This window comes from Zalophus californianus, chromosome 4 (genome assembly GCF_009762305.2).
Source record: "Zalophus californianus isolate mZalCal1 chromosome 4, mZalCal1.pri.v2, whole genome shotgun sequence".
Lineage (NCBI taxonomy): Eukaryota > Metazoa > Chordata > Mammalia > Carnivora > Otariidae > Zalophus > Zalophus californianus.
The window spans coordinates 74,876,245-74,889,333 of NC_045598.1; the positions used below are offsets into that span (position 1 = coordinate 74,876,245).

The 13,089-nt window shown below is 37.6% G+C and overlaps 1 protein-coding gene across 1 annotated transcript in view; it reads right to left on the minus strand.

Annotated features, from left to right (window-relative positions):
* LOC113926569 (guanylate-binding protein 6-like) overlaps window positions 1-13,089 on the minus strand; it is a 31,168-nt gene that overhangs the window by 931 nt on the left and 17,148 nt on the right.

Below are 13,089 nucleotides of genomic sequence, written 5' to 3' on the forward strand. Positions count from 1 at the left end.
GTTTATTTTTACTTATTTTTTAATTTTAATTCCAATGTAGTAAACATACAGTGTTATATTAGTTTCAGGTGTACAATATAGTGATTCAACAATTCCATATATTACTTGGTGCTCATCAAGATAAGGGTACTCTTAATCCCCTTCACCTGTTTCACCCAATCCCCACCCACCTCCCCTCTGCTAACCATTAGTTTGTTCTCTATAGTTAAGAGTCTGTTTTTTGTTTCGTCTCTTTATTTTTTCTTTGCTCATTTGTTTTGTTTCTTAAATTCCACATATAAGTGAAATCATATGATTTGTCATTTTCTGGCTTATTTCACTTACCATTATACTCTCTATATGCATACATATTGCAGATGGCAAGATTTCATTCTTTTTATGGCGGAATAATATTCCATTATATGTATATACCATCTCTTCTTTATCCGTTCATCTATTGTTGGACACTTGGTCTGCTTCCATAATTTGGCTATTGTAAATAATACTGCAATAAACCTAGGGGTGCATGTATCCTTTTGAATCAGTGTTCCCATATTCTTTGGGTAAATAGTAGTGCAATTACTGGATCATATGGCAATTCTATTTTTAACTTTTCAAGGAACATCCATACTATCTTACGCAGTGGCTGCACCAGTTTGCATCGCCACCGGTACACACAAGGGTTCCTTTTTCTCCATATCCTTACCAACATTTCTTTCTTGTGTTTTTGATTTTAGCCATTTTTACAGGTGTGAGGTGATATCTCATTGTAGTTTTGATTTGCATTTCCCTGATGATGAGTGATGTTGAGCATCTTTTCATGTGTCTGTTGGCTATCTGTGTGTCATCTTCGGAGAAATGTATATTCATATCTTCTGCCCATTTTCTAATTGAACTATTTGTTTTTTTGATATTGCGTTTATAAGTTTTCATGTATTTTGGATGCTAACCTTTTATTGGATATGTCATTTGCAAATATTCTCTTCCATTCAGTAGGTTGTCTTTTAGTTTTCTTGGTTGTTTCTTTTGCTGTGCAGAAGCTTTTTATTTTGATATAGTCCCAATAGTGTCTTTTTGCTTTTGTTTCCCTTACATTAGGAGAGATATCTAGAAAGATGTTGCTATAGTCAATGTGGGAGAAATTACTGCCTGTGCTCTCTTCTAGGATTTTTATAGTTTCAGGTCTCACATTTAGGTCCTTAATCCATTTTGAGTTTATTTTTGCGTAGGGTGTAAGAAAGTAGTCCAATTTCTTTCTTTTGCATGTTGCTCTCCAGTTTTCCAGCACTGTTTGTGGAAGAGACTGTCTTTCCTATTGGACATTCTTGCCTCTTTTGTTGAAGATCAATTGAATATATAATAGTAGGTTTATCTCTGGACTCTGTATTCTGTTCTATTGATGTAAGTGTCGATTTTTGTACCAGTACCATACTATTTTGATTACTACAGCTTTGTAATACAATTTGAAGTCCAGAATTGTGATGCCTCTGACTTCGTTTTTCTTTTTCAAGATTGCTTTGGCTATACAGGGTCTTTTGTGGTTCCATACAAATTTTAGGATTGTTTGTTTTAGTTCTATGAAAAATACTGTAGGTATTTTGATAGGAATTGCATTAAATGTGTAGATTGCTTTGAGTAGTATAAACATTTAAACAATATTTGTTCTTCCAATCCATGAGCATGGAATGTCTTTCCATTTATTTGTGTTGTCTTCAATTTCTTTCATCGATGTTTTATAGTTTTCAGAGTACAGATCTTTTACCTCCTTGGTTAAGTTTGTCCCTAGGTATTTTATTCTTTTTGGTGCAATTGTAAATGTGATTGTTTCTTAATTTCTCTTTTTGCTGCTTCATTATTGGTGTATAGAAATGCAGCAGATTTCTGTAGATTGATTTTGTATCCTGCAACATTACTGAATTCATTTCAGTTCTAGTAGTATTTTGATGGGTCTTTTGAGTTTTCTATGTATAGTATCATGTCATCTGTAAAAAGTGGAAGTTTTACTTCTTCCTTACCAATTTGGATGACTTTTATTCCTTTCTTTTGTTGGATTGCTGTAGCTACAACTTCCAGTACTGTGCTAAATAAAAATGGCAAAAGTGGACATCTTTGTGTTGTTCCTGTCCTTGGGGGAAAGGCTCTCAGTTTTTCACTATTGAGGATGATGTTATCTGTGGGTTTATATAATACAAGGCCTGTATTATATTGAGGTATGTTTCCTTCTAAACCTACTTTGTTGAGGATTTTTATCATGAATGGATGTTGTATTTTGTCAAATGCTTTTTCTACATCTATTGAAATGATCATATGGTTCTTATCCTTTCTCTTACTGATGTGATGTATCACATTGATTGATTTGTGAATATTTAAGCACACTTAAAATCCAGGAATAAATCCCACTTGATTGTGGTGAATAATTTTTTTAAGGTATTGTTGGATTTGGTTTGGTAATATTTTTGCATCTATGTTCGTAGTTCTTTTTTTTTGTTGTGTCTTTATCTGGATTTGGCAATGGGGTAATGCTGGCCTTACAGAATAAATTCAGAAGTTTTCCTTCCTCTTCTATTTTTTTGAATCATTGTAGAAGAATTGGTATTAACTCTTCTTTAAAGGTTTGGTAAAGTTCACCTGTGAGGCCATCTGGTCCTGGACTTCTGTTTTTTGGGAATTTTTTGATGTTTTGATGAGTTTTTTGATTACTGAATCAATTTCATTGCTGATAATCGGTCTGTTCAAATTTTCTATTTCTTCCTAATTCAGTTGTGGGACATTATATGTTTCTAGGAATTTATGCATTTATTCTAGATTGTCCAATGTTTTTGCATATAATTTTTCATAATATTCTGTTACAGTTGTCTGTATTTCTGTGGTTTCAGTTGTTGTTTTACCTCTTATTTCAGAATCTGTTCATTTGAATCCTTTTTTTTAATGAGTCTGTCTAAAGATTTATCAATTTTGTTGATCATTTCAAAGAACCAACTCTTAGTTTCATTGATCTATTCTGTTGGTGTTTTTAGTCTCTATTTTGTTTATTTTTGCTCTAATCTTTATTTCCTTCCTTCTACTTGTTTTGGGTTTTGTTTGTTGTTTTTTTGTTTTTGTTTTTGTTTTTGTTTTACTTTAGGTGTAAGGTTAGGTTGTTCAAGATTTTTCTTGCTTCTTGAGAAAGGCCTGTATTACTATAATTTTCCCTCTTAGAACCACTTTTGCTGCATCCCAAAGATTTTGAAGCATTATGTTTTCATTTTCACTTGTCTCCATGTACTTTTTGTTTCCTCTTTGATTTCTTGGTTTAGTAGGATGTTATTTAACCTCCATGTATTTGTACTCTCTCCAGATTTTTTCTTGTGGGTGATTTCTAATTTCTAATTTCTTAGTCAGAAAAGATGCATGGTCTGACTTCAATCTTTTTGAGTTTGTTGAGATTTATTTTATGGCCTATTATGTGATCTATTCTGGAGAATGTTCTTTGTGCACTTGAAAAGAATGTGTATTCTGCTGTTTTAAGATGGAATGTTCTGAATATACCTATTTATCCAATGTGTCACTCAAAGCTACTGTTTCCTTGTTGATTTTCTGTCTGGATGATCTGTCCCTTGATGTAAGTGTGGTGGTAAAGTCCCCAATCTTATTATATACTATTAATTCATTTCTTTATGTTTGTTATTAACTGCTTTATGTATTTGGGTACTCTCATGTTGGGTGCATAAATACTTAAAATTTATATCTTCTTGTTGGATTATCCCTTTTAGGATTATATAGTGTCCTTCTTTGTCTCTTGTTACAGTCTTTGTTTTAAAGTCTATTTTTTTCCTGATATAAGTATTGCTACCTCAGCTTTTTTTTCATATCCATTTGCGTGATAAGCGTTTCTCCATCCCCTCACTTTCAATCTGTATGTGTCTTTAGGTCTGAAAAGAGTCTCTTGTTGGCAGCTTTAGGTGGGTCTTGATTTTTATACATTCTGTCACCCTATGTCTCCTGACTGGAGAGTGCAGTTGATCTACATTCAAAGTAATTATTGATAGGTATGTAATTATTGCCATTTTGTTACTTGTCTTATGGTTGTTTTTGTAGTTCTTCTGTTCCTTTCTTCCCTTGCTCTTTTCTCTCATGATAAGGTGACTTTCTTTAATGAGATATTGGATTCCTTTCTCTCTTTTTTTTTGTGCATATTTTTTTAATCTGGTCTTTCATTTTTGGTTACTATTAGATTTGTATATAACATCTTCTGCATATAGAAGTCTATATTAAGTTGATGGTTGCTTAAGTTTGAACCAGTTCTTTACTCCTCACCCCTCCCTGCCTATGTTTTAGGTTTATGCTGTCATACTTTATATCCTTTTATTTTATGAATCCTTTGACTGATTTTTACAGATATTACTTATTTTTATTGCTTTTGTGCTTCCTACTTTTCTAACTCTTACTTATGACCTTTCCCTTCCACTCAAAGAGTCCCCTTTAATATCTTGCAGGGCTGGTTAGTGGTCATGAATTCCTTTAACTTTTGTCTGGGAAATTCTTTATTTCTCCTTCTATTCTGCAAGACACCCTGCTAGGTAGACTATTCTTGCTCTTTCAGCACTTTGAATGTATCATGCCTCCGCCTTCTGACCTTCAAAGTTTGTACTGAAAAATCTGCTGACAGCCTTTTAGGATCCCTTGTATGTAACTGTTTTCTTTTCTCTTGCCACTTTTAAAATTCTTTATCACTACTTTGTGCCATTTTAATTACAATGTGTCCTGGTGTTGACCTCCTTGGGCTGATATTGTTGGGGAATCTCTGTGCCTCTTGGGTCTGGATTTCTATTTCCTTCCCCAGATTTGGGAAATTTCCAGCTATTATTTCTTTAAGTAAAGAGTCTGTCCCCTTTTCTGTCTCTTCTGCTTCTGTGATCCCTATAATACGAATGTTACTACATTTGATGGAGTCACTGAGTTCCCTAAGTCTATTCTTATTTTGCATTTTTTTTTCTCTTACATGCTCAGCTTGATTACTTTCCATTACTCTGTCTTCCAGGTCATTGATTGCTTCTTCTGCTTCCTCTAGTCTACTATTTATTCCATCTAATGTATTTTTAATTTCATTTATCATATTCGTCATCTCTGATTTGTTCATTTTTATCTCTTTGTTAAAGGTCTCACTGATGTCCTCTGTTCTTTTCTCAAGTCCAGTGAGTATTTTTATGATCATTACTTTAAATTCTCTATCAGAAATATTGCTTATCTCTGTTTTGCTTAGGTCTCTTGCTGTGATTTTGTCCTCTTCTTTCATTTGGGACATATTCCTCTGTCTCCTCATTTTGTGTAACTCTCTGTGTCTGTTTCCATGTGTTAGGAAAGTCAGCTACATCCCTATTCTTGAAAGTAGTGAACTTATGAAGAAAACATCCTGTAGAGCCCTGTAGTGCAATATTCCTTTTTCATCAGAACCTGACACTTCATGGGTGTCTCATATGTGTATTGTGTGCATTCTGCTGTTGTGCCTGAGTCATCTGCATTGTGTCTCTTTACCTGTTGTGGGCAGTGTTTGGTCCCTGTGGTGTTAGTGTACCAGTCTAGGGACACCTTGGGCTTGAGTTGAGTCAGACCAGGCATTTGCCAAAGATGCAATAGCACTAAAGTACAAGGCACTTACCCTATGTTATACCCTGAGAAATTTTCACTGGTGGGCTGGGCCTGCAATCAGACTAGTTTCTGCCCCCAGCCCACTAATGGGGCCTCAGTCAGACTGGTTATCTTTCCCTCTCCCCAGGGCAGGAGTCAGTTTGGAGTGGTGCTGGCCCCTGTTAGGGCAGCTTGCACACTGCCAGGCTTATGGCCCTGGTTTGGATGGGCTTTGGCCAAGAGCATGTTAGAGGAGGCAGATCCACAAAGCACACAGGGGCAGGGCACACAGTTGTAACAAGATTTGGGTGGGTAGATTGTCAAGATTGGCACCAGTCTTATGGGGGAGGGGACCTGCAGCACTGAGACTGAGGCAGGACTGTCTCTGGAAGGGGCAGATCCATCAAAACATGGCATCGGGGAGAGGGGTGGAGACCTAGGTGCATTGTTATTAATTAGCTAGGAGTATGGGCACTGTGCTGGTTCCAATAGGTGGCCATGTGTTTATGCTGTGGGGTAGGGGAGGGAAATGGCCCCTGCCTACCCCTTTGTTTCCGGAGGAGTCTCCTAGGGATATCCCTCCAGGATGTGCTCTGAGATTAGTAAACATTCCTCCCTCCTATATGCCCCAGGCGTTTTTCAAACTGCTGTTTCTATGCCATACCTCAGAAGGGTTGTTTGTTGTGCTGTCTCTTTAAGGGCCAGGTCTCAGTTTCCTCTGGCCCTCCCAGCTCTCCCAGAGCTGAGCCTGCTGATTTTTAAAAGTCCCACTGGTTGTAAGAACTCACAAAATTCAGCCCCTCTGGTTTTCAAAGCCAAATGTTATGGGGATTTATCTTCCCCATGTGGGCTCCCTGGTATGGTAGTCTGTTTCTCTCCCTTCCCACAGACAGACCTGTGGTCCTTTAGCTCCTGACAGTGTCTCCATCTTTCCTACCCTCTTTGATGTGGCCTCTTCTCTACATTAATTGTGGAGTTTGTTCTGTCAGTCTTCACATGGTTTTCAGGGTTATTTACGCTAATGTGAATGTTATCTAGTTTATCTGTGGGACAAGGTGAGCTTAGAGTCCTTCTTCTCTGCTACCTTCCCAGCAATCCCTAGAATTTCTTTTAAAAAGGAGGAAAGGGTGCCTGGGTGACTCAGTCAATTAAGTGTCTGCCTTCAGCTCAGGTCATGATCCCAGGGTCCTGGGATCAAGCCCCTTGTCCAGCTTCCTGCTCAGCGGGGAGTCTGATTCTCCCTCTCATTCTGCCCTGCCCCTGAGTGCTCTCTCTCTCTTAACTAAATAAATAAAATATCTTAAAAAAAAAAAAAGAAGGTGGAAAGTTTCCTTCCAACCCAATTAGGACAGCTGCCTGGATACACAATCTTCATAAAGAACAGTGTGCTGGCAAAGGAACATTTGGAGCAGGGTTATATACCATTTTTCCATAAAAAGTTACAAGTTATTAGACAAAAAATAATTCAGGAAGTTGCAGACCTTAAGTTTCTAGCGTATGCTGGGCTGTATGACTTAACTCAAATGAGAACTAGGAAAATTTCTTACTTTTTCTTATCATTTGTGTTCAGAAAGTTCCTTTTCGATTATTTTCTTTAATGAAGCAGATGTACAATGTGTGGGGGCAGAAACAGAGACCATGCTTTGAGGTTTGCCGAGTCATTTTGACCTTGGTAAATGTTATGTCCAGCTTCCCTGGGAGCCAAGGCACAGGGCCCTAAAATATTAAAGTTGAAAATTACTTTATTGATAGATAAGGAAAGAAATGGAACAAGTGTGTAACAGGAAAATGAGAGGCAGTGGGGAAATTCCTATGGAAGCCAGGCTGTGTGAGTTCAGGGAAGCTCTTCGCCTTCCTCCTCCACTTGCCTCACCATCCTCCTTGTCTATGGAAACTTCCTCATAAGGGGCCAGATGGTAAATATTTTAGAATTTGCTAGCCGTTAGATCTTTGTCACAACTATTCAGTGAGAGCATCCATAGAGAGTATGTAAACAAATGGGTGTGATTATATTCCACTAAGACATTTTTAACAAAAGTAGGCAATGGGACAGGTTTGGCCTATGGGCCATGGCTTGCTAACCCTTTGTTTAGGTAAATGTGGTGCTTCTATATGCTGGGGGTATATGGAGTGGTCACCCCATGTACCGTTGTCTTATTAACGAGTTGTAGTTCCAGAATCCCAATTTGAGTGTCTCCTTCTATGGACATTTGGGTCAAATGGTTTATAAAAATTTTATTGCTTTGGAGCAGAGATACAGAAAAGGAGTGTATTTATTCCATTTGTCTCAGCATCATCCAAGTGAGTGCCTGCCTGGGTGCCTAGGCCATGCATGCACATGTCTGCACAACTCGTTATCGAACTCCCAGCAAAGAGCACTGCCGGTAGTTCCTAGATAGGTCAAAGAGAAAAAAAGTGGTGATGGAATATAGTTACTGGTAATAAGGATGAGGCTGGTTTTGTTGGGCAGGGGGCGGAGATTTGGCCAGGTCTACAGGCCCCTGTGAGTGAGTGAGGAAGACTAACGTTTGGGTATATATCAAGGTGATTTCAGCTAACCCAAGGGAGCTGGGCTTTGGTGAAGGTTATATAGACATTTCAGGGGTTTTCTGCCCACATTTGCTAGGCATGGCATGCTCATCCCAAACACAGATTAAGAAACAGAGTTCCCATGGATGCAGCACAAGGTCAGCCCTAAGATATAAAAGCTTGCATGCACTGCCATCATGTGGTTATTCAAAATCAGAGACTTCCCAGAGATGCCTCTCTTTGGTTTAGTTTAAGAAAGCTAAATGAAAGATCTTGGAGGATCTAAAGGGGTTTCAAGCTACTGTGAGAGTAAAAAAAATAAGGAAAAACTACTTGAAGCCATTCTGAGTTTTATCTTATTAAAAATGATTAGTCATGTATTCAAAAGTGTAAACAACCTAAAGGATGAAATTGTGGCAAATTATCATCACCAGTTAGAAACTATTTGGAAAGAGCACTCAGGGCTTGAACTTAATTACTAAACAACCTTTACTCTACCACAGGCTTTTGGAATGATCTAAGACTGGTGCTTCATAACACTACCAAAAAAATTCTCCTGTTAAAATGCTGAGATAGCTGAATTTCAGACATTAGTCCAGCACTGTAAGAACAGTATTTTTAGAAAGTAGAAAATATACAATCCAAGCTCATGGCTTTACAGTTAAAACAATTAGGAAAATTTAAAGATAGGACCCAAAAATATAGGCCTCCATTGACCAGGATGTTTCCTGGTATTGTAAAGAAAAAGGCCATTGGATTTATTAATAAGGAAGAGGCTGGTTTGGTTGGGCAGGTGGGGTAATCTGCCCAGGTCTACAGGCCCCTGTGAGTGAGTGAGGAAGCCTAACATTTGGGTGTATATCAAGGTGATTTCAGCTAGCCCAAGGGAGCTGGACATTGGTGAAGGCCACCCTCAAAAGGAGGCAAAAGACCCAAATTCCTTCTTCACAGGAGGAATACTAACTCCGCTCTGAGGAAGCAGACCTTCCATGCCCTTAAATGCCACTAAATTCACATGTTATATTACCCTCTTGAGTTGAATGGCACCTACCACACTTCTCATTAATATTGGGGTGACATGTTCCACCCATAGTACTGCCTCATTTCCCTCCCTCTTCCTCAAAGTCACCAAACATTGCCAGCTTTAACAATTTGCCTCCCAGTCCCTCAATATCTCTATAGGATCTCTTAAGGCTCAACACAATTTCCTTCTTAGCCTCACCATCCCAACAGCTTCTTGAAATGGGATATTGAATTCATTGTGACCTTGAAGGACTCCCTTCACAAGTCCCCCTATTCATCTCCCTCATGCCTGTGTCCCCTAAAGGCTTTGTCTGACTCCCCAAGTACCCATCTTATTGAGGATTTAAACCAATTAGTGGACAGGATTTCTCTGTTTTGTGGGCAAGGAATTCTGATATCAGGCATCCATGGGGTATGGAACCCCATGATATAACACCATAATAAGTAGAGGTAAAGCCATTTATGCTATTCCCCAAGACTCCCCCAATATAATTTATAAGAGGGGCTTAGCCAACAATTCAGGGATTACTAAATAGGGACTTCTGGTTCCTATGTCCAGATCATTTCATTTTGGCTGTTAAAAGACCTGAAGTCTATTAATATGTCACCCTTCAAAACACCTACATACTCCATCTTTCAATCCACCCTTGTTAGACTTTTTGCTTCCCACTCCAGCCCCTCAACTCTCTAGAGTCACTCAACCTTTAGGCCCCTTCCCTTCACTGGGGGCTCTTGAGAGACCCCAAAAATAACTACCTGAGGCTGAGAAAACTAATTACAAACAGTGGATATTTTACCCAGTTAGATGAATTGTAGAAACACCCAGCTGCCTAGTGTCTCCTTACTTAGTTCCAGTCCCAAAATTTAGTTCACAGTCTGTAAGATTGCAGATCAAGGAAAATCATACAAGTCTCCTTCAACAATTTGCACTGCATTTCACAAATTTTGGTAAGTTGTATTTTTATTTTTTTAAAGTTTTTATTTTAATCACCCAGTGCTCATCACTGCAAGTGCACTCCTTAATCCCCATCACCTCTTTCACCCAACCTCACCCCACACACCTCCCCTATGGTAACCTTCAGTTTGTTCTCTATAGTTAAGAGTCTGTGTCTTGGTTTGTTTCTCTCTCTTTTCACTTTTGCTCATTTGTTTTGTTTCATGAATTCCACAGATGAGTGGAATAATGGAATATATATATGCCATTTCTTTTTTCATTCTTCAATTGAGAGACACATGAGCTGCTCCCATATCTTGGCTATTATAAATAATGCTCCAGTGGCAGTATTTACATAGGAGTGCATGTATCCTTTTGAATTAATGTTTTTGTATTCTTTGGGTAAATAGCCAGTAGAGTGATGCTGGATCATAGGCTAGTTCCACTTTGCCTTTTGAGAAACCTGCATACTGTTTTCCACGGTGGCTACACCAGTTTGCATTCCCACAACAGAGCACGAGGGTTCCTTTTCCTCCACATCCTCACCAACACCTGCTGTTCCTTGTGTGGTTGATTTGAGCCATTCTGACATGTGTGAGGTGATATCTCCTTATAGTTTTGATTTGCATTTCACTAAAGATAAATGACGATGAGCATTTTCATGTGTCTCTTGGCCATCTGTATGTCTTCTGTGGAGAAATGTTTGTTCATGTCTTCTGCCCATTTTTTAACTGGATTGTTTTTTGGGTGTTGAGTTTGATAAGTTATTTATATATTTTAGATACTAACCCTTTATCACATATGTCATTTGCAAATATCTACTCCCATTCCATGGGTTGCCTTTCAGTTTTGTTGATTGTTTCCTTTGCTCTACAGGAGCTTTTTATTTTGATGTGGTCAAAATAGTTTATTTTTGCTTTTGTTTCCCTTGCCTCAGGGGACCTACCAAGAAAGTAATTGCTACAGCCCACATCAGAGACAATACTGCCTGCTTTTGTGGTTTCATATCCCACATTTAGGTCTTTAATCCACTTTGAGTTTGTTTTTGTGTATGGTGTAAGAAAGTGGCCTAGTTTCTTTCTTTTGCATGTTACTGTCCAGATTTCCCAATACCATTTGTTGAAGAGGCTGTCTTTTTCCCATTGGATATTTTTCCTGCTTTGTCAAAGATTAGTTGACTATAGAGTTGTAGGTTTATTTCTGGGTTTTCTATTCTGTTCTATTGATCTTTGTGTCTGTTTTGTGCCAGTACCATACTATTTTGATTACTATAGCTTTGTAATATAACTTGGAGTCCAGAATTGTAATGCTTCCAGCTTTGCTTTTCTTTTTCAAGATTGCTTTCGCTGTTCAGGGTCTTTTGTGGTTCCATACAAATTAGAATTGTTTGTTCTAGTTTTGTGAAAAATACTGTTGGTATTTTGATAAGGATTGCATTAAATGTGTAGATTGCTTTGAGTGGTACAGACATTTTAACAATATTTGTTCTTCCAATCCATGAGCATGGAATGTCTTTCCATTTCTTTGCATCATCTTGAATTTCTTTCATCAGTGTTTTATATTCCAGAGTGTTGAATTTTCACCCCTTTGGTTAAGTTAATTCCTAGGTATCTTATTATTTTTGATGCAATTATAAATGGCATTATTCCTTAATTTCTCTTTCTGCTGCTGCATTATTGGTGTATAGAAATACCACAGAGTTCTGTAAATTTATTTTGTATCCTGCAACATTACTGAATTCATTGATCAGTTCTGGCAGTTTTTTGGTGGAATCTTTCATGTTTTCCATGTGAAGTTTTACTTCTTCCTTACCAATTTGGATGCCTTTTATGTCTCTTTGTTGTTGATAGCTGTGGCTAGGATTTCCATTACTATGTTGAATAAAAGTGGTGAAATTAGTCAGCACCCTTGTCCTGTTCCCGACCTTAGGTGAAAGGCTCTCAGTTTTGTACCATTGAGGGTGATGTTAGCTGTGGATTCTTCATACAAGTTCTTTATTATATTGAAATGTGTTCCCTCTAAACCTACTTTGTTGAGAGTTTTGTTCATGCTGTAGTTTGTCAAAAGCTTTTTCTGCATCTATTGAAATGATCCTATGGTTCTTATCCTTTCTCTTATTGATGCGATGTATCACACTGATTGATTTGTGAATATTGAACCTCCCTTCCAACCAAGGAATAAATGCCATTTTATTGTGAATATTTTTAAGGTATTGTTGGATTTGGTTTGCTGGTATTCTGTTGAGGAGTTTTGCATCTATGTTCATCAGAGATATCGGCCTGTAGTTCTCTTTTTTTTTGTGGTGTCTTTCTCTGGTTTTGAGATCAGGGTAATGCTGGCCTCATAGAATGAATTTGGAAGTTCTCCTTCCTCTTCTTGTTTTTGGAGTAGTTTGAGAAGAATAGGTATTAACTCATTTTTAAATGTTTGTTAGAATTTCCCTATGATGCCATCTGGTTCTGGACTTGTGTTTGTTGGGAGTTTTTTGATTACTGATTCAATCTCATGGCTGGGAATTGGTCTGTTTAGTTTTTTTATTTTTTCCTGCTTCAGTTTTAATAGTTTATGTGTTTCTAGGAATTTATCCATTTCTTCTGGGTTGTCCAATTTGTTGACATACAGTTTTTCATAATATTCTTTTACAATTGTATTTCTGTGGTGTTGGCTGTTAGTTCTCCTCTCTCATTTGTGAATTCATTTGTTTGGGTCCTTTCTCTTTTTTTCTTGATAAGTTTGGCTAGAGATTTATCAATTTTATTGATTTTTTTCAAAGAACCAGCTCCTGGTTTCATTGATCTGTCCTATTGTTTTTTAGTTTCTATTTCACTTATTTCTGCTCTAATCTTTATTCTTTTTTCCTTCTGCTGGTTTTAGGTTTTGTTTGTTGTTCTGTTTCCGTCTCCTTTAGACATAGGTTAGGTTGTTTCTTTGAGATGTTTCTTGCTTCTTGCACTAGGCCTGTACTGCTATAAACTTACTTCTTAGAACCTCTTTTACTGTATCCTAAAGGTTTTGAA